Source organism: Lynx canadensis, chromosome A1 (assembly GCF_007474595.2).
Source record: "Lynx canadensis isolate LIC74 chromosome A1, mLynCan4.pri.v2, whole genome shotgun sequence".
NCBI lineage: Eukaryota > Metazoa > Chordata > Mammalia > Carnivora > Felidae > Lynx > Lynx canadensis.
The window spans coordinates 188,227,115-188,250,011 of NC_044303.2; the positions used below are offsets into that span (position 1 = coordinate 188,227,115).

The following is a 22,897-nucleotide window of genomic DNA, read 5'->3' on the forward strand; positions in this document are numbered from 1 at the left end:
ACCTAGGACCAAGTCTTGAGGAACCATCACATTTAATGACAGAGTGGGATGAACCTCTAGAGAAACCAGAGAGACAGAAGGAAAAGCAGAATAGTGTTTTTAACCAAGGAAAAAGCATAATTCAAGAACAAAGAAATGGCCTTACCACCAAGTACTGATAAGGGTTCATTTAAGATAGAGGCTGAGGGGTGCCTGTGTGGCTCAGTCAGCTGAGCATCCGACTCTTGATTTGGCTCAGGTCATGATCCCACCCCGTGTCAGGCTCCACACTAAGCATGGAGCCGGCCTGGGATTTTCTCTCTCTCTCTCTCTCTCTCTCTCTCCCTCTGCCCCTCTCCCCGATTCACTCTCTATCTCTCTCTAAAAATAAAAATAAATTAAATAGTTTGTTTAAAAGGCTGAAAAATACCCATCAGATTAGCAATGGAGGCCATCAGTGCCCTTTGCCCTTTCATGACAGAGATCAAAATCCAGGTCCTTTCCAAACACAGTATATTGCCTATTCCTTGTTCCCATTACCACCCAAGGTTCAGAATGGACCTCTAATCGCTGGGAAAACCAATCTTCCTTGGGGTCCTAAACAATATGGCTGTTTCAATACAACAATTAGCTTCAGCTAAGCCTATAACTTTCAGGCAGCTGTACTCTGCCCTACATGCTAAGAAATCCTATCTACTGACACTGGTTTCCTCCAGATCACAGATGGCAAATGTGCAGCATGCATATTAACACTCACCAAACTGGGTCCACCCAACATCACTAATCAATCACAAGTCTTCACCTAAAAGCATGTGCCTCTGGAGGTCACTATCCCAATATCTCATGGTGCAGGATGGCTGTACAGTACAGAATCCTGAATCCCTGACCACCTCATTGTTCCCCATTCACTATCCTCCCCTGAGGGAGACGAGACACAGAGGAGACAGAGATGAGACACATTCCACACCCAGTGTCCCTTTGTCCCCAGTTCCATGTCCCTGGATGACTGGCTGCACACAACTGTTGGCCACACCGTTGCATCGATTCCCAATGTTGATGTGATTTGCAGTGATTTGCTTTGAAACTCAAAGCTGGGGATTGTGGGCTTTATCTGGAAAGCAGTCCTGCTGCACTAGAAACGGGGAATGACTCGGCTCACAGCACAGCAGTGTCTGTTTGGCATCTCCTGTCAGACACGAAAACCCAGGTCCTGCCCAGCATGGACAATGCTCATGCCACCTCTCCAGCCTGATTTGGGAGAGTAATAAGTTGAACAAAAGAGCAGATGATCATAGAGGCTTATTTGCAGTTTGCACAGTTTATATTTAGCCATCTTGTGACTGGATTGCAGGCCCTGTGTGGCAGTCACCCTTGGGAAATTCAATTCTGGGGGGAGGGGGTTGCAGAGGTGGGACAGGCCTGGGAGAGGGTAAGGAGGGCTTAAAATGCCACTTTAGGGCACAGGAAAGAAGGTCAGAACAATACGCTGTCCAGCTGGGGACAGTAGAGACTCACTGGTTAGAAGTGAACGTGAAAATGTGTAAGGGGACATTTTTAATAGTCTGTAAACTGCCCAGTACAAAGGCACTGAAGACTCTTCACCTTCCCTTTGAGTCTATCCAGTCTACCATCAGTTAGATGCTATTTCTCTGTTCTGTAAAATGAACAGGCTAGAGAGGATGATGCTGTGACTCCATCCATGATAAGGTAAAGAGAGGTAACCTATGGAGTGTGCAATGGGTGGGGTGAGTGGGGAACTTTGGGCTTGTTAACACCCTGGGGCAGTCATAACAGAATATTCTGTCATCATTAAAAATGGCAGTGTTGATGCCACCCAAAACAAAACATGAACCTCCATTAAAATGTATCTCAAGAGATTAAAGAGTACACACTCACACACTCACACACAAATATATCTCAAAACTAAGATAATCGTTAGAGAGAAAAATGACAGTGCTCATCTGTATTAACTGAAATTGAAAGTATTGATAATATCTTGCTAAGTGAGAATGGCACAGCCTTGTGAAGTGGCCATTTATTGCCAACAAGGCAGCAGTGGGATGGGAGACAGTGATCACCGGAGGTGGGAGGAGGCTCCCCAAAAAGGAAGAAGAATGCAAGCCCAGCCTCACCTCACCCCTGCCGACCCCTCCCACTCTGTATTTTGGGACTAAGGTGTCTGGAAATGTGAATGCCAGAAACTGATGCTGCCAGAGACAGTAGGTTTTTATATACAGTTTTTGTTGTCACATGTTTTGATTTGGTTTGTTTGTTTGTTTGTTTTGTCTCTGTGATGTTTGGTAGCGGGATACTTGGAAGGAGAGCCCAATCCACCATGTTTCCCCAGCCTGAGGCAGCACAGGAAGCGTAAACAGGAGCGTGGGTCCTTAGGGACCCAGTCTGGTGGGGCCCTTCTTAGAACAAAGACTGTGGCTTTAGGCCAAAGCTGCTCCAGTCTCTTGGTGAGACCCAGTCTCCTAGAGATGGTCTTGTCTGGGCAGAAATCTTGTAATTCTACAATGACAAAGCAGAAAGGGCCTTATAGATGAGGCGTCACTCCCAGAGCGGTCCTGTTTCCATGCTGTTCTCAAGCCAGCGGCCTTCTGAGCTAGTCCAATAAGGCTCTGGATTCCAGGATAACCGAGGGTTTAATGCAAGTTTCAGGGAGAGACCTGCTTCTCACAGATATTCAGCCAGTCCCCACAGCAGATCCAATGCCTCATCCCCATTAAAGGCAAAGCGGATTCTGTCATGGTGTGATTTGAAAGAGCCAAGGATTTCTCTCTCTCCACTTGCCAAAACTCCACCCGTAGCTCTTCATTCCTTTGTGTTGAAGTATATTCATCTGCTAAAATGAAAGGAGGTATGAGTCAGAAAACAAAGCTCCGTCATATGAAAGAGCCCCCAGAATTAGAAATTACACAAATGGGCATCTAAGGGGGGAGGTGGAAGGGAGCAGTTCTCCAGGCTCATCTTAACCCCTTGGCTTCTTTGAATCCAAAGGGTCTTTTCACATCTTTGCATGTTTTAATGAAAGAGCGATTTAGGTCCAGAGGGGTTAGGTCTCTTAAGCAAGGTCACACAACACACTGGGAACCAGGAATGGAGTCCTCTGGTTCCGATGCATCTTTCAAAGGACTCTTAAAGATTAAATTTTAATCCAAGACCCTTTTGTTTTACAGACAATAGGAACCTCCCTCACCAAAAGTCCCCTTTAAAAATTTCTCTTCTGGCACTAGCATCTGTAGCGAATGGAACTGCCATTGTAGGTACGCTTCGTGTATGTGAACCGAGACAGGAAGAGCTTGGGCTTGGGAACTTGACCCGTCCGACAGCATCGCAAACCCGGTCGGACTGCGGGTGTTACCTGCCGGCTTCAGCTGCCTTCTTCCAGGGCCTTAGTCGTTTGCCGTGGCGCTCCTGCCCCCTAGTGGCAGCAAGCTTTGCTGCAGTCACATTCACCGGACCAAGGATAGGAAAGGAAATTGGATGAGAAGAGATAGAGGCAGCCCGCATCCTTCTCTAAGAGGCAGGCCTGGTTATGGGGACATTTTTTAACCTCACACACAAAAACGCGACGAACTAGACATTAGCCTGCATCAGATTTGAACCTGCAGACAGGTGAGGCCAAAGCACTAAGGAACCTCCTGGGTTCAAAACAGATTATATAACTGACTCAGGGACTCGTGAGACTCGGAGGCTCTGAGAATCCCACGGAAGCAGGAACAGAGGACCCAAAATAGCAGAAGAGCGGGACATTGCCATATGGTGCCCCCCCACCACATCCAGTAATCACTAGCATGAATGAATTCAAAGCCCTGCCCGCCAACTCCTCCCAGGCTGTGCTGCATGTTCAAACCCCTGGTCCCCACTCTTTGCTTAGCTGACTCCTGCTCCTGCGTGTCTCAGTTCAGAGCGTCCCTCCTTCAGCAGAGATGCAGCCTCATCATAAGCTCTCATGGCACTGAGTGCTTTCCCTTCGTGGTCCTGATTCTGTGTTTCTTTGATTACTTTCATGCCCCCACTGAAGTGTCAGTTCCCTGAGGCACTGAGGCTACTTTATTGACTACTGAATCTATGCCCTTAAAACAGCAATTAGTACCTAGAGGCCTTCAATCAGTACTTTTCAATGGAATTAATAAAATTGCAAGTGTTAGTTGAATGACTGAATTATATGCTTACAGGATAAAAAAATAATAATAACAGTTCTCATCTCAATAGAAAAAGGAGACCTCATTTTGGGCCACAGGGCTGTGCCACCTAGACTTTGTGATTAGTGTCCTTCTTGCCTGTCTCAGGACCTTCCTCGTCTATGAAAGACACAAAGATCTTCTGAGGGTGGAGTCCTCCCAAATCACCCCAAATGCTCACCAACACCCTTGGGGGCAGGTAGCTGGGCAGGTGTCTTTACCATAATTACACTTTTTGACGATCAGGCTCCACAAGCTCAGCTTTAAAGCATCCCTGCTGTAGTCAGAAAATCTGCCTGAGAACTGACCTTCAGGGCTGCCTCTCTGTGTGACCTTGGATGGTGCTTCCTACAGTGGCTTTCCATTGCCCCGTTTGTAAAAGAAGGATCTTGGGGTATGCAACATCAAAGTCACTGGTTTTCAGGTGTCCAAAAACCCAACTTAAACTGCCTTAAGGGAGGGGTGAAAGGGGGATATGTATTGCTCATGAAACTGAAAAGCCATTGATTCGGGGCTGACTCAATCCAGGATATTGAGCAAGTTCATCTAAGCCCGGTTTCTCTTCTCCATCCTTCAGCTCTGCTTCCCTCTGTGTTTCTCCCCTCACTGGAAGGTTCCTTATAGATGGGGGTCTCCAGCAGCTCCAGGCTTTCATCCCCTCAGCAGGAAAATAGAGGGGCTTTCTCTCAAGAGTACTGGACAAAAGTCCCAGGACTGCCCCCACTAGTGCCTTTGGGCCACATGCTCATCTGTGTCACTGTAGTCAGGGGAAATTCTGGGCTCCACCTGAACCACATGGATTGATACAATCAGAGGCTCAGTCCCCGGAAGGTGATCAGGGGAACACCCTCAGAACGTGGGTGCTAGAGAAGCAAACACAAAAATGGCACTGCAGAGTGAGTGATCTTGAAGGACTTTTGCAGCTTTGAATACCCTGATGTGACTGATTTGATGGCAGGGAAGTGAAAGGGAGAACAAAGCCACAGGCATGCTTTAGAGTTAGCCCAACTCCAAACCCTTTCAAAAAGCCTACATGCCAAATAAGAGCCTCACCGCCTCTGAAGGGAGAGGAGGGTGATATGAGCAGCCCTAGAAAGCAAGCAGTGACGCTGACCCTCTAGAAGCTGAGGGGCATAAAATGAATGGTGTTTTGATAACGCTGCTAAAATGGAACATTTCTATTTCCCAAAAAGATGGACACTGTCAGTGAGATTCATAAAAAAAATTTTTTTTAAATCTTATTAAACTTTCCCTTTCACTGCTTCTTTGTATCTCTGGTTGAAATGGAGCAGGATGCACGTTGCCATGGTGATGGCTGAATTTTAAATAACAGGGCTCAGGAGCCCGGGCTGCTGGCTGTACCCGCCCCAGGCAGGAAACGTTGGGGGAAGGAGAGAGTCAAAGTGAGCAAAGGAAGAAAGCTGCTGGGCTCATCCCAGGATGCTAACTTCTTCAACTTGTTCTCCTTTGCACTAGGAATAAGGCCCCAAGATCACAGACTCTGGCTTCTTCATAGAATGAGAGAATGTGGAGCCCAAATGCATAAGGACAGAACCCCGAAAATCACTTTGTCCAGTCCCTCCCTGATTCACTCTTGTGACAAACGGATTTCTCTACACTTACACCCCTTCCCGGGAGCAATGGGCCCAACCCACCCACGTTTTCGAAGGGCCACTGGAAATTTGACCCTAAGAGAAACGTTTGAAAACCTAGAGACCTTGAAAGTGAGAACCTTATAGGGTTTTTAAGTGAAAGAGGAATTTGAGGGTAAAAGTCCAGTAGCTGTCAATTCAAAGAGCCCTGGCCACAAATTCCAGTTCTGCTCTTCTCTCTAGAACCATCTAAGAATGAAATGAAGAAATTCAGGAAATGTGAGTTCCCTGTGACTGGACATACTCAGGCCAGCATAGGCCAGGGAGGAGCTGACTGGCAGGAATGGTTTGTTTGTTTGTTTGTTTTTTAATGTTTATTTATTTTTGAGAGAGAGAGAAAGCACAAACAGCAGAGAGGCATAAAGAGAAGGAGAACAGAGGATCTGAAGCAGGCTCCGTGCTGTTAGTGCAGAGCCCGATGCGGGGCTCAAACTCACAGACTGTGAGATTATGACCTCAGTCCAAGTCTGACACTTAACCAACTGAGCCACTTGGTGCCCAGGAATGTTTTTACATAGTGGCAGGCATCAGAGAGGCCGGGCCTTGCTGAGGGAAGCTCAGAGAAGCAGCACAGCAAGGCCTTCCCCCAGAATCCTTCTAAAGTCCAGGCCAAGGAAAGAGGAAACCAGACAGTACAGCTGGAGAGAACCAGCAACCAGGAAGCAGGATCTCTGCTCTGCCACCTAAACACCATGGGAACTGGCCCTGACAGGGATGGTCTAGTTTCAGTGGCCTCTCTCTGCTTGCCCCCACAGACCCCAGGAAGAACTTGCATTCTCAGCTGGCCCATCGCTCGTCTCCCAAACAAAATGGCTATTCCATATATGTTACAGTCAAGGCCATTCTGTATATGTCAGAGAATGGCTTCTAGAAGTTAAATGGTGGTAGTAGTAATAATAATAATAAACACACAAAGAAATGTTCCTCAAAGCTGGGAAAGGGCAAGATTATTGAAGCTGAATGAGTCTGTCATTTCCCACAGAAGCTGAGTGAGCAGAGGCACCAGGAGAAAGGGGTAGAGCCAAGCAGATGGGGCCCTTGGGCCTGAGACCTACACCTTCGTGACCTGCATCCCCACACCCGTCCTGTGCCCCAGGCCTGATAATACAGCAGCTTGGGGCCTAGGATTCCCCCATCAGCGTTCCCCAGGCAGATTGGAATGAGGAGGGGAATGGCAGCACCTTAAGAAAGAGAATAAAAGTCAGACACAGAGCGAAGGGAAGTGGCCCTGCATTCATACCAGCAGCTCATACTCCTGTGCCTTCCTGAACAACATCAAGAACTCAAAGGCCCGCAGCCCCAAGGTGGCAGACGCAGCCATCCAACACTGGCCTTGGTCCATCACTGGTGGCCCATGACCTACTGGCCTCTCTTTTCAAGGGTAAGCTTAGGTCCCAAACCACCACTTCTGCCCTCATAAAGTCAGCCCTGCCTGTCCTGCATGTGCACACACACACACACACACGCCTGGAACAGGGGCAGAGCAGCATGCAGTCTTAGAAATAGCACCCAGTAATCTATACACGCTAGGCTTGTACAGGCATGAAAGCTCCTGAAGGAAGCCTGGAATCCATCAGCAGAAAGGCATCAGGAGACCTGAGGTTAGAGCCATGGGAAGGAAGGGGATGTATTTTCCACTACACACCTTTTTGAAAACATTTTCTCACATGCATATATGCCTTTTCAAAAAATAAATTCTGTTCCTCTTTCTATAAAGAGGCCACTCAAGGTCAGGAAAACCAAGTCTCAGTTCTATTCTGCCACTAATACTGAAGCAGTGTGCTGCCAGCCTGGGTCTTAACCACTGTTTGCCTCAGCTCCTGGGGCTGCAAAATGGGGTTGGAGAACCCTACTCTACTCCTGTCACAGACACTTCAGGAGTTCGATGAGACACAACAATAATAGCAATGATAATAGCTAAATATATTGATTGCTTATCATAGCACAGTGCTATTATCTCAATCATAAAACAAGCCTATAACATTTACTATAAATCTCATTTTAAAAGACAAGAAAAGCAAGGCACAGAGAAATAACTTGCTCAAAGGCATGCAATTACATATCCTGCTTTCAGAACCAACACTGTTGATTAATATTCATTATTCTAGATGCAGCTTCTTGTCCCAAGAGGTTTGGGTGAGTGAGCAGATAAGCTCCACCTGTTTTCCCCAATATCGGAGTCTCTGCCTTTGCTGAAGACAGTTTAATGAGTCACTAGAATATAGAGATAGGGATATAAGCCAAGTGGGATCCCGGTCCTGGATGTTAGGATCTATTTCATGGCAGAGACCAGGATGGCAGATGTGTCTCTAATGGCAAGAAGCCCCACATGAGGCTCCTATACACACAAGTAACTTGTTACGGCCCCACCCCCTGTCACCATGGCAATGAGGGACATAGGATGCCAGGGCTCAATGGCTGTTCCTGATTTACAGAGCCTTCCTAATTCACACTTCCCCTTTCAATGTCCTCTTCTCTCTCCCATGGACTTCACAACCCACTGCAATATCTACCAACTGACAGTCATACAGCCCCTCCTTGAACACCAGGAGGGACAAGAAGCACACCGTTCACCGGGCCCAAACCATTCTCAACCCACGCTGACCTGCTTGCAAAGTCTCCTTTCTGTTGCCCTAAAATCTGTCTCCTCATGTTGTCTAGCTCTCTGCCTCTTCTTCCACTGTCTCTGCTGCTGCCACACATTCCTTATCGCCTCTCCCCTTGTAGATTGTCCCTGCCTCAAAGCTTCTGCTTCCTCATTCTTGCTTCTGTTTTCTTACATTCTGTATGCCCCCTCTTGGCCTTTATAATGGCATCTCTCTGTGGACATTTCAGTTGCTGGGTCTGCCACCAGCTGCCTGATTTGCCCCCCCCCCCCCCCCGCCCCAGTTCAAATTCCCAAAAGAGACAATCAGATTGAATGAAGTTGTCCCAGTTTGGATAAAGCTCTTCAAACAGTCTATAGATTGCCAGCCCTTGGGTCCACATCCAATCTGTTGTGGTTGGTAAAAGGTTGGACCATATGATGGAAGTATGGGCTGCCCCCGAGAAGATCCTAGGAATGGCCTGTGGGCTATTGGCTACCAATATGTTTCATCTTACATACCAACTGCATTCAAAAAATATTGGCTGATTTACAGACTGTGTTGAGAAGGACTCAGGAGTTACATCTGAAGTCGATGAAATATGATTAATGAGTTTTATTTGCTATGAGCACACAAAAAAAGCCTCAGCCTACATGCCAGTTATTCCCCATTTTAGTGTTAGGCCATCTGATCTGATGAGGACAAAGTAAGTGGAGGCATCACCTTCCTCATTTTGAATTTCCTGCTTCTCTTTATAAGGGTAAAATTACAGTTGCTAGTTTATACGGCTGGATTACACCATAACTTCACATTGAAATTCAGCCACATAAAACCCCTAAGCCTTTTCATACCTGCTATTAAAACACATACCATACTATACCAAAAAAAAATAAAGAAAGAGGGGTGCCAGAGTGGTTCAGTTGGTTAAGCATTGGACTTCGGCTTAGGTCATGATCTCACCATTTGTGAGTTCGAGCCTCGCATTGGACTCTGTGCTGACAGCTCAGAGACTGGAGCCTGCTTCAGATTCTGTCTCCATCTCTCTGTACCCTTTGCTGGCTCACACTCTGTCTCTCTCTCTCTCTCTCAAAAATAAACAAACGTGAAGAAAAAAAATCTTAAAAGAAACTAAACAGTTAAATTTTACATTTTTCCCTAATAAAACTCACCTTGTTTAATTTAGCCTGTCACTCCAGCCTACTGAGATCTTACTACGCATGATATCCTTTTTCCAGCCTGTTTGAAAAATTGTTCATACTGTGTCTGCAAGCCTCTACCCAAGAAATAGAGGTTAAATGTTTACACTATCTTCCTCACATGACTGACACAATGGAAAGTTTCGTTTATTTGTTTCCATGGACCTACTTTTCACCATTTGGGGGCCAACCACTCAATAATTTCAGAAAATTATTTTAGACCCCCAAGTACCTATGGGTATTTGTCCGTTGTGTCCACAGTGAAGATAACCAGAAACAGTTCAACTATTTCATGGAGGAGGCTCCTTTATTAGAACAATAGCTACTGTTCATTGAGCAACCATTCTGGGTGATAGATGCTTTCACACATTATTTCTAACCCTTACAACAATTTCAAGAGGTAGGTTTTATTACTTTTTTTTTTTTTTTTTTTTTTTTAGGGATTAGACAACTGAGGCATAAAGCATTTAATCACTTTCTGAGATCACACAGCTGCTGTGCCATAGGGCTGAATCCCAACCCCAGTCCACCTGGCCCAAACCCTGGGTCCCTTCCACTGCTCCACACAGCTTCTCCTTCTCCCTTGGTGTGCCTCTCTGAGTGACAGAAAAACTTGCTGTCAATGACTGAAGGCAGAGACTGGGGGTTCAGGAATATAGTTACCCATGGGTCATGTTTTATAAAAGCCCACCTGTAGTAGGTCCTTCAAGGTATGAATATTACACAGTTATTACAAAGAACGAGGTAGGGAGGCCTGGGTGGCTTAGTCAGTGAAGCGTCTGACTTCGGCTCAGGTCATAATCTTGTGGTTCACAAGTTCAAGCCCTGTTTCGGGCTCTGTGCTGGCTCCGAGCTGTCAGCAAAGAGCCTGGAGCCTGCATCAGATTCTGTGTCTCCCTCTTTCTCTCTGCTCCTCCCCTGCTCATGCTCTGTCTGTCTCTCTCTCAAAAATAAATTAAAACATAGGGGCGCCTGGGTGGCGCAGTCGGTTAAGCGTCCGACTTCAGCCAGGTCACGATCTCGCGGTCCGTGAGTTCAAGCCCCGCGTCAGGCTCTGGGCTGATGGCTCAGAGCCTGGAGCCTGTTTCCGATTCTGTGTCTCCCTCTCTCTCTGCCCCTCCCCCGTTCATGCTTTGTCTCTCTCTGTCCCAAAAATAAATAAAAAACGTTGAAAAAAAAAATTTTTTTTTAAATAAATTAAAACATCAAAAAAAAATTTTTTTTTTAAGAAATTTATTGACAAATTGGTTTCCATACAACACCCAGTGCTCATCCCAAAAGGTACCAGGTAGATCTACATGTATTCATACAAAACATATCCAAGATATTAAGCATGTCTATTCTGATCCTGTTTTTTTTAACATTACATTCACATGTGCAGGTGAGAAGTGAAGAATTATAGGAGACTTCCAGTTTCTACTCGTAATATTTCCATTTTGATTGAATTTTTACATTTGTGTGTTACTTTTGGAGTCAAAAAAAGAATTTAGGAAGACAATTTGTGAAAATCAGCAGTTTCTTTTGCCCTTCAAGTCCTGAAGATCATGCATCTATCTGTGGGATACACAAAGATCTGAGCCTCCTGGACCTGTGGCAACAATACAAGAAACGCACTGTCTCACACATGAAACTATGAGGTAGGAGAGCACCTGGGTTGGTTACCTCAGTGGTTGACTGAATTGTGATGTCCTAAAGCATCTTTGCACCCTGAATCTCCAGCATACCACCTGGCTCCCTTTAATCATTAACTGGCTGCCACAGCAGTAGGCGTCCCAAACAATTATGGTAATATCCAGTGACAGAAGAGACAACTACTTATTAGCAGCAAGAAGAACCTATCTAGAAATATCCACAGCAGACTTCTCACATCCTGCTAGTCAGAATTGCATCCCCTGCCCCCTGCTAATCCAACCACTGACAAATGGGATGAGGTCATCAAGCTTGAAACCGGACAAATGATTTGCTCCCTGGGACTAGAGAGGCCAGCCCTCTTTGAGGCATGTCACTTGCCTACTCTCTGAACCATACTGGGGTTCTGTTAACAGGGAAAAAGGGGGGGAAGTCTGTTACAACTATTCCCTAAATCTGTAATGATACCATGCTCCTCTTATGAGTGTTCTCACCCAGCAATTCCTCATCCCTCCCGACCCACCCCTACCCCCATGCATTCTCACAAGCACATTGCTTCGGAGCCAGGTATGCTAGCTTTATAAACTATTTGAATACCAAAGTGTCCCCTAAAGCGCTCCTGATTTTGTTACCATTACTTATGCTGAAAGGACTATTGACAAAGCCTCTACTGAAGATCCAAAGCCATGGTCCAGTTAGTTTCAGAAACTGAGAATTCTAAAAGCAGGCAAGCAAGTGACTTTTTGGGGTTGTAATATATGGCTCAGTTTAACAGGATATGCAGTTTTTGATAAGAAGAACTAAGCTGAATAGATTTTAGGGGAGAAATTTAAAAACAAACAGACCTGTCTTAGATGTTTTATGGTACAGCTTTCTACAGGTAGGGTTCAATGAGCTCTGAACCTGAAGAGCTCTTTTCCTCTGAAAAACTAGAAGGTACCACCCTGCATGGTTCAGCCTTTTGTCCGTTTGGGAAGTCACCAAAAGTCCCAAGCCCCACATCATAAACTTGAGGAATCTCTGATATGGGATTGATTTTTCTGGTACAGGAGGTTGCTGAGCGTGGCTGCCAGGGAGAGAGAGTGAGGAAGAGGAGCTGTTTCCCCAGCCCCATCAGAGCTGGACCTTGAATTCAGTTATCTTAACGTCTTCCCCTACCCCCATCATCACTATCTGTCCCCTAAAATGCCCTTGGCTTTGAGTTGCCCCTTGTGCTAGATGCCTTCCTTTGCTCCTCCCCATCCACTCTCCTCTATTCCCCATCCTACTTTGTGCCCTCAGAGGCTGACCTGCAAGAGTGTATCAATGGGTTCCTTGCCCTCTGACTTCCAGCTGGGTCTGGGACTGGCAGGAGATCAACGGGAAGAAGCAGAGAGCACTTAGTGAGTTGGGGTGTTTATTCTCCAAGTTTCCTCCCTTTGGGATCCCCAAGCTCTGGCTTCATCAGGAGTTCTCAGTGAATAGTCCTATTTCCCCAATCCCAGTAACCCCACCCCCTCATCTGCCATAGCAGGGGTAATGGAGCCCCACTATTGCTAATCTGGGGCTCTTTGCTATGCCTTGTGGTTTCTCTACACCCTGCCCACACCTTTGTAAATAGCTTTTTTATGAAATTCTGCTTGAGTTATCCTAATTTGAGGGTACCATCTGTTTCCTGCTAACACACCTCTCTAATTTGATCTTATATGGGCTGAATGTTTTGCTTGGTGATATTTCTATGTTCCTGCCTCCCGAATCACTGTTCTGCACAGGGGCAAACACCTCAGCCCCTGAAGTCTCATAGAAGTGGGTTCAAACCCCCAATCCACCTTCTATAGCTAGAAAACCTCAGACCAGTCCCTTTACCTCTCTGAGCCTCAGTTTCTTCATCTGCAATATGGTAGTAGTAATAATAATAGTGGTATGCTCTCCATGGGGACCCTATGAGAATCAAAGGACAATAGGGAGTGGTGGAGAGTGGGACAAAGTACAGAGCTCACACCACATCCTCATGGGAGCTGCCAGTTCCCCAGATTCTAGTGATGGTTGTCATGAAGAAAAGCCAACCCAGAGTTGCCAGTTCTTCTGATACTTCAAGAAGCCAGAAACCTAGATTTCTTTTTCTTTTTAGATTTTTTTTAATGTTTATTTATTTTCTTGGGGGAGAGGGGGCAGTGCAGAGAGAGAAGGAGAGAGAATCTCAAGCAGGCTCCACACTCAGCACAGAGCCCAACATGGGCCTCAGTCTCACAACTGCAAGGTAATAACCTGAGCCAAAAATCAAGAGTCAATCACTTAACCGACTGAGCCACCCAGGTGCCCCAGAAACCTAGATTTCTATATCAAATCTCTCCTTTACTACTGTATCAGTACCATAAGGACGGTAATGACTATTTTATTCATTACTATATCCTAGTGACTAGAATAGCACCCAGAGCATAGAAATGATCAAAAAACCTTTGTGGAATAATTTTTCCAATTTTTGAACACTAGCAACTAGTGAGGGTGAAACCAAACCAGGGCCAGGCAAGTGCTGCGAGACTGTGAGGGAGTGCGCCCCTCCTTGACTTTTGTACCCTAGGCGTATCATCACCCCAGGCCTGGCCCTGCACACAGCACTCCTGTGAGTTGCTACTTTAGGCTTCTGCTCTAGAACTAACCACAATAGAAAGGTACAAATAAATAATGGACACTTTGGGGGCCCCTAATAATTAGACCAGGCCATATTCTCATCAAGTGGAGTGTAGCCATTATCTGCAGAATATGCAGTGGACACAGAGCTCACCTGCAACCACACACTTAATCATTGTGCCCAGGGCTGTGAGGACATGCAGCAATTTTTTCAGCACAAACAGCTCACGGATCCTCCTCTCCCTCTACCACAGCCTGAGGATACAGACCCAGTGAGCTGCAGTTACCCGGTTTAGAAATGCCAAGGAGACAGCTCTCCAGCAAAAGAATGACTCGGTGGACACACTGCAGATAAATAATGTATGAAACCACTTCTATTTTAACGGCACTTTGCAATGACACTAATATTGATGAAAAATGTTAGCATGTGTTAGATGGTGCTATATCCAGTGAGAGATTGGGTTTGGCAGGCTCTGGGCCACTTCTAGTCTGGGCCAGAGATGTGAGAAACAGCAATCCCTAGATGACGGGTGTGAAATAGGCTCATTGGGTCAAGTAAGACAAACACTTGACCTTGGCAAGTAGCTTGTGGTGACTACTGTTGGCTGGCTGACCCAACAGTCATTACCAAATCCCTCTCCTGGTCTTCCACTCCACAGGTTGAAGAAGTTTCCAGCATTGGGGCGCCTGGGTGGCTCAGTCGGTTAGGCGTCCGACTTCAGCTCAGGTCATGATCTTGCTGTTTGTGAGTTCAAGCCCCTCGTCGGGCTCTGTGCTGACAGCTCAGAGCCTGGAGCCTACTTCAGATTCTGTGTTTCCTTCTCTCTCTGCCTCTCCCCTGTTCATGCTCTGTCTCAAAAATAAATAAAACATTTAAAAAAAAATTTTTTTAAGTTTCCATCCTCATATATTTGGCAGTGGTCACATAAAACACAGTGAATCATGAGTGGGATTCTGCTGGACAAAAGAAGGAGTTCTGGGAAAAAAATGTGCTTTTCTGATAAAAGGGGCAAAAGTTTACACTCCTAAGGCCATTGCAAATAATGCCTGAATCAATGTAAGCAAAAAGCTAAAAGGAAATAGATACAGATACATGGCATAAATAAATAGATGTTAGATAGATAGATAGATAGATGATAAATGAATGCATGCAGGAGATTTGGGGTCCAGGAGATACAGGGCCTAAATGTCCAATAATACAGAAATGATCATGTAAAGAAAAGAACATTCATTCCATGAACTACATATGCAGCCATTTAAAATGCACAGTAAAGACCATAGAAGGACATGGGGAAATGCTTGTGATAAAATTTTAAATAACAAAAAACAGAACACACAGACATACAAATTACATTTAATGGATGATCCCAATTGTATTTTTAAAAAGAGTGAAAATGAAAAAAAATAACCCGAAATGAAAATCTCTGAGCTTATGGATAACTTTTTTCTCCTTTATGATTTTCTATACTTTCCCAGTAAAAAAAAATACATAATAATTTGTATAACACAAATTTTTATATGATTTTAATTTCTTCTTTTATGGTTTTCTTGCCTTTTCAAAATTCTTTGCAGTAAACTCATACTATTTATTTAATAAGAAAATTAATTGTTTTTATTTTTTTTAAGTTTGTTTATTTATTTTGAGAGAGAGCATACACACAAGTGGAGGAGGGGCAGAGGGAGAGGGAATCCCAAGCAAGCCCCACGTTGTCAGCACAGAGCCCAATGCAGGGTTTGATTCCACAACCCTGGGATCATGCATGACCTGAGCCAAAATCAAGAGTCAGATGCTTAACCAACTGAGCCACCTGGGTGCCCTAAGAATTTCATTTTTATTTTTTTATTTTAACTTTATTTTTTTTTAATTTACATCCAAATTAGTTAGCATATAGTGAAACAATGATTTCAGGAGTAGATTCCTTAGTGCCCCTTACCCATTTAGCCCATCACCCCTCCCACAACCCCTCCAGTAACCCTCAGTTTGTTCTCCATATTTATGAGTCTCTTCTGTTTTGTCCCCCTCCCTGTTTTTATATTATTTTTGCTTCCCTTCCCTTATATTAATCTGTTTTGTCTCTTAAAGTCCTCAGATGAGTGAAGTCATATGACTTTTGTCTTTCTCTGACTAATTTCACTTAGCATAATACCCTCCAGTTTCATCCATGTAGTTGCAAATGGCAAGATTTCATTCTTTTTGATTGCCGAGTAATACTCCAGTGTGTGTGTGTGTGTGTGTGTGTGTGTGTGTGTGTGTGTATCACATCTTCTTTATCCATTCATCCATCGATGGACATTTGGGCTCTTTCCATACGTTGGCTATTGTTGATAGTGCTGCTATAAACATGGGGGTGCATGTGTCCCTTCAAAACAGCACACCTGTATCCCTTGGATAAATGCCTAGTAGTGCAATTGCTGGGTTGTACGGTAGTTCTATTTTTAGTTTTTTGAGGAACCTCCATACTGTTTTCCAGAGTGGCTGCACCAGCTTGCATTCCCAATTAATTTCATTTTTAAAACAAAGAAAGACATTTGTTGCCCAGAGACAAATGGAATCTGACCAGTCTTTAGTAGCATCACAGGACCCAGAACAAAAATACATTATGGTTTCTTAAAAGCTACCAACAATGTAATTTTAACATATTTTAAAGTATGGCTGTGCATCAGAGGGTGAAATTGGTCGTGTATAAGGCTTCACTCCTACTTACCAAAGACATGGGCAGAGGAATAAGTCAGAGTGGCCTCAATGTATACTGTTCTCTTTTTATTTTTTATTTTTTTTATACTGTTCTCTTTTTAGTCACACTGGAGAAATGGATGCAGGGGATTCTTTTTCTTTCCTTCCTTCTAAGTTTATGTGTACTCCTATGATTTTTTAGACAAAAACTATCTTTTTATTATAGAGATTTTGGATTTGAGGGTCGGCTTCACCAGTTATTAGCTGCATGACATAGAGAATAGAAAAGTCACCCAACCTTTTGAAAACACCATTTCCCCATCTCTAAAATTATGGCTATATCGACTTCACTGGGAAATGCCGTGTTGAGCAAAGATGATGTGTGTTATAAACTTTGGCAAATAGAACACAGGCTCTCATTAGGCAGCCTTGATTAACATCCTGGCTGTGACACTAAATAGTGTGTGAAATTTTAGCCAGGTATATAATCTCCGTGAGCTTCAGTTTTCTCATCTAGAAAGTAGAGGTAATATCTTTCCTTATAGATAAGGCACCTGGAGCATTGTAAACACCTAACATAGGAAAGCTGCAATTATATTGTCTGCACTTTCTCAAGGACAATCAAACTTAGCTCTTCTACTTCAAAGAGCTGCCCCAGGAGATAGGAGCAAGATAGGAGTTCCTTAAAAACAGTTCCCAAAAGTACTTTAGTGCTATGAAGAGCAAAGGGGAACTAGGGAAGATGTCTGGTTCCCTACCCACGCCCCCCCTCCCCAGAGCATTTTCCCAGACTCTCTAATCAACCAGACACTCAAGCTCTGAGCTATCACTCTGAAATACTATCAAAAAAGAAAGCAAGAGATTCTAGATGCAAAAATATATACCATAAAACCTTGATTTACAAGCATAATTCATTCCGGAAACATGCTTATAATCCAAAGCACTGGTACATCAAAGTGCATTTCAATAACCGATTGGCTCAGTTGTGATCATGTGACGTTTGCTGTCACATACTACTCGTATTGCAAGACATCGCTAGTTTATTAAGTTAAAATTTATTAGAAATGCTTGCTGGTCTTGCAGAACACTCACAGAACAAGTTACTTGTAACCCAAGGTTGTACTGTATATGTGAAAAAGAAATTGTGTAGGTTAATTTTTTGTGTCTACTTGACTGAACCACAGGGTGCCAAGATATTTGGTTAAATATTATTCTGGGTTGTCTGTGAGGATGTTTTTAGATATGACTAAAATTGGAATTGGTCGCCTAAGTAAAGCAGATTGTCCTCCCTAATGTGGGTGGGCCTCATCTAATTAGTTGAAGGCCTCTTTCAACTGACCTCCCGGGAGTAAGAGGAAATTCCTTCTTGATTTCTTGGACATTAGTTTTTCCCTGTTTTCAGACTCAAACTGAAACTTCAGCTCTTTGTGGGTCTTGAAACTGCAGCCTTCAGACTGGTACTACACCGTGGTTCTTAGGCCTTCAGGTTCAGACTCCTAGGTCTCCAGCTTGCTGACTCACCCAGCAGATCTTGGGAATTGCCACTCTCCATAATCAATATGAGTCAATTCTCTATAATAAATCTATCTACTACCTATCTGAATAGATAGATGATAGATAGATAGATAAATAGATTAGATATACATATATACCATATCTCTGGAGAAGCCTAAGCAGGAATCTTCACCTTAACTGACAGAGATTTAACTGCAAGAGGACTTGAGGAGCCACTGTGTTCCTGAATTACACGTCTCCACAGCCACACAGCATGATTAGGCAGCAACTATTGAATAGTGTGTCCAGCTTCCCACTGTGTCTCATCAACATGAGCTGATAAATCATGACCTCCCCCTATTATTTGAGGATGGCAAATCAATACTTCCATTATTATTATTACTCCCAAGGCACCTTTCCAGGAGCATCTGACCTGCTCTCTCCCAAGCACAGAGCAGAAAGGATGATGAATCTGCTTCTGAGACCTCATCAATCACAGCAGGAGGGAAAGGAGAAGATAGGAAGAAGAGACATAAGGTTCAGAAGAAAGAAAGAAAAAAAAAAAGAAAAAAAAAAAGAAAAAAAGAAAGAAAGAAAGAAAGAAAGAAAGAAAGAAAGAAAGAAAGAAAAAGAAAGAAAGAAAGAAAGAAAGAAAGAAAGAAAGAGCAAGCAGACATGTGAAAAGTAAAAGCTCAGTGTTTTCCTAGAACTTCCTTGATGGAAGCCCTTATGGGTGATGGTCAAAATGGCAGAACCCTGGGAAAAGATGCCAAGTCTATAGGTCAGGGGAATGACCCAAAAATTTGCCTTAATGAACCACCTCTTCATGTGACTCTGCGCATCTAAAGTTTGTAGCTTAAAAACTTAGAGATCTGCTATTCACTTCTGAAACGATCACTGGTGAGGATCTTGAGGTTTTGCAGTCCTGCAAGCCATCTCTCAGAGATAGGTCTTGCAGAATACCTGTATGCACGTTTGTAAGAATGGGACAGCAACTTTTGTGTCAACATGAGCTGCCTTCCAGTTTAGTGCAGTGGGGATGTCCCTTGACTGACACGTATGGTTCTAAAACCCTAGTGTGCATTAGTCAGTCAAAGGGCTTGTTAAAACAGAAAGTGCTAAGCCCCACTCCCAGAGTTTCTTATTCAGTAGGTCTTGGGTGGAGCTTGAGAATTTACATTTCTAAGTTCTCAGGTGATACTAATGTTGCTTGTTCAGGAAACACACTTTGAAAACCACTGGTTTACATAGTAGATGGATTCTTGGAAAGCAGCACATACATTGAGGGTTCTTTGGGGGGAGGGGCAGAAAAACATAAGTAACAGAGAAAAAAAATCACCTGCTACTTGAACAAAACACACTATATATATTGGACTATGCTTACCTTCTTCACTGAACACATTAGGGAACTCCCTCCACTCTTCTTTGACACACCCCTGCAACATAACTTCCAACAAATGCATAGCACTAACGTCTAGATTCATTGGAATTGTGTGTGAAATTTCCTTCAATAACTTTACTGTTTCAATTAAATATGGTCAGTGTAAGAACTAAACAACAGAGAAAAATACAAAGAAGGGAAAATGCATCTCAATTCCCACCACCCCAAAGATGATCCCTGTTAATAAACTGATGTATATCTTTCAAAGCATATATTCTCAAATATATTTATAATTTTACATAAATTAGAATCATGTAATCTATTTTATAACCTGTTTTTTTCTTCTTACATAAGTTATGATAAAGCAAATACAAATTTAAAAATCCTCAGGAAATGTATTACTTAATGGAATCTTTTCTTTCTTTTTTTTTTTTTTTTTTTTTTTTTTTTTTTTTTGAGAGAGAGAGGGAGAGAGCCTGGGGAAAGAGGGAGAGGGAGAGACAGAGAGAATCTCACGCAGCCTCCACACCCAGCCCAGAGCCCAAGGCAGGGCTCGATCTCACAACCATGAGGTCATGACCTGAGCTAAAATCAAGAGTTGATCACTTAACTAATTGAGCCACCCAAGCGCCCACTTAATGAATATTAATTCAAATCCTCTTAGGAAATAAAGCAGTCTTTTATTTTTTCAATTTTTTTATTTTATTTTAGAGAGAGAGAGCAGAAGGGCAGAAGGGGGGAGAGAGAGAGGGAGAGACAGAGACAGAGAGAGAGAGAGAGAGAGAGAGAGAGAGAGAGAGAGAGAATCTTAAGCAGGCTCCATGCTTAGCATGGAGCCCATTGTGGTGCTCAGTCCCATGACCCTGGGATCATGACCTGAGCCAAAATCAAGAGTCAGACGCTCAACCAACTGAGCCACCCAGGCACCCTGAAACAGTCTTGTATATGGCAAACATGTACTCAGAGATCCACGGTGCTATCATTTTTCAGTGCCTGTGTGCGTGCATGTGTTTGTGTGTATTCCATATTTCATCATCAGGTTTGCTCTAGGAAGACTCACCCGTGGTAAGGATGAGCCTTTTGTAGTAAGTCAGAGTTCTGGGTCTGAGTGTTCACAGCACAGATGGTCTGAAACCCAGAGCATTTGGAGCTTTTGGTGTCAATTCTGGATTTTCTCCAACAATCTAGGTGTAAAGACGCTGATCTCTGGTCTCAGTTGAGCTTCACCAATGTTCTGGTTCAAGAATGAGTCACTGACTAAGTAAGGGTCTAGTAAGCAAAGGACGGAAGTGGGCAGGGTGCGATGGGTGGGGGAGGCTCTTGATACTATCGGCACAGCCCCGAGAGGACGCACAGGCTCCACACCCATGCCAGAGCACTTTCACAACAACCAAGCACCTCTTTACATCCATAGAGTGTGGTTACAATATCCCTTTGCAAACAGTCCCTGTTTTCCAGATGAGGCTTGGTGTGAATGTAAGCTATGCCCTGAGGACAGTGGCCAACCCATGGTAGGCACTCAATAAACCTCAGGGTCACTGAGAAGAAAGTGTGAGAATGCACATGCTCTGGGGTCGCCCGCTTTGTGCCTGCCTCTCCTCTCTGGGCCAGACCACACTTTACTTCTGTAGACTATACAGAGATGGACCTTTCAGGACACCAAGAGACATTGATGCATCAAGGAGTTTCCAAGGGATGAGACTTCGTATTCCCATCCAATCTAAAACCTGATGAAAGTCCAAGTATTACTTATACAGCCCAAGCACTCTGCCTAAAGGTGGAAATTGTCATCATCATACCACACGTGAGCCTCAAAATAGACCTAACTGACTTGGTGACAGAGGAAGACAATGAAAGGGCTTGGCCCACCACATACAGCTAACCATGCCAGCAAATGGAGGGAGCCTTCAAAACCTCTGTATCCCTTTTCCCAGGGAGAAACTAGGGATCCTGGTAAAGTCTAATTACAACCTATTTTGCCTTGCTTATAACACAAAGACAATGTATCCTAATGTATTTATAAAAGGCAAGGAAGTAGATATCCAAATAAAAAGACAGGAGACCGTAAGAGGGATGTACCCACGATTCTCATCTTTAAAAGGGACCAGTTATCTCAGCAATCCATGCTAAAGAACAACCGTCACATTCTATTAATGCTGTCTGATCCCACGAAGAGGGGGAAATACCGTTACATGTCAGTTCTGGGTGTCCCAAGCTTCATTAGTGATTTCCCCCCAGAGTCTCCTATAGCAGCATGTAAAGCACTTAGTACAGTACCTGGACTGCCAGCAGTAATCAATATATGTAAAGTAGTAGCGGCCGCAACTGTAGCAAGAATGACTTGCAGACAGCAGTTAGCTGCTTGGAAAACTGCTCAGCATAGAATTCAAGTTTTCTCACAATCAAATGACTGCTTTTCCCATGAGCACACCCTCCCTATTCCTTCAGAGTCTGAGACCCCATCTGCTCCAGTTTTCCAAATCCTTCGGCCACCCTTGGGTCTGCTCTCTGCAGTATCCCCGAGTCCACGACGACAGAGATATCCCAGCTGAAGAACTGAACTTCACAGGTCTGACACTGACACAACCCATGGAATTCAGTTCTCAAAGCTGAGGATACACAACCAGCCTTCCGGGAGTCAGCACAAAGCCCCCCTCCTTGCGGTCCTGGCTCATCCCAGCCCTGCAAGACATGAGAGAGAAAAGGCAGGTGAATCCAGATCAGGTGATGGCACTCACAAGTTCTAAGCATCAGGAGGGCTGTGTGAGGTGGACATTACCAGCATTAAGCAGCATTAAACAGTAGAGCCGCTCTCGCCTGCCTCGTGTCCCTGAGACATGTCATCCCTCTTGCCTGGAAAACTCCTCCCTCTCTTTAACACCAACTCATCCTTAGGTTCTCACCTTCCATGTCATCTCCTCAGAGAGGCCATCCATGGCAGAGACTGCTAGCTACTCACCCAACCTCTGTTTCCCACCCCCCCGCCCCCCGTTCAGAGTAAAAGAACCCCAGAATTTAATCTGCACACATGAACACCTGGGACATCCCGGCCTCGTGTGACTGAGTTCTGGCTCTGAGCAGAAGTGATGAACCTTCTGGTGCCTCTTCCCTCCTTCTCATTGCTTGGACTGTAGACATAGTAGGAAGCCCCTCCAAAGGAGGGAAAGAGCAACATGTTAGTAGAAATTGTAGGGCTTCCATATGACCCCTAGACTGCTTACAGCTACCATACTGCACCAGCGAGGATTAAACATCTGCCTCATCTAAGCCAGTGTTATTTGGGGCTCTCTGCTGGAGCACCTGAATGTTAGAGTTTTTCTAATACCTTTTCTCTAACCCCCATTAGCCTCCTGCTATTCTCTTTTATAATATCCACTTCTTTCCCTTCATAGCACTTACCATACTTTGTAACTATAAATCTCTCTGGATAATTATTTGATTAGTATTTATCTTCCCAGCAAGACTGTGTTTTCCACAAGGGCAAAGACCATGCTAGGGTTTTTAAAA

General features: G+C 44.3%; 1 long non-coding RNA gene across 1 annotated transcript; it reads right to left on the reverse strand.

The window, feature by feature from the left end:
- Window positions 1–1,287: 1,287 nt before the first annotated feature.
- Window positions 1,288–22,348, reverse strand: LOC116738252. The gene is made up of 2 exons (XR_004343959.1): window positions 20,451–22,348; window positions 1,288–2,827 (listed from the first exon to the last, which is right to left on the reverse strand). It is a non-coding gene; the product is annotated as an uncharacterized LOC116738252 (long non-coding RNA).
- Between the last annotated feature and the right edge of the window lie 549 nt (window positions 22,349–22,897).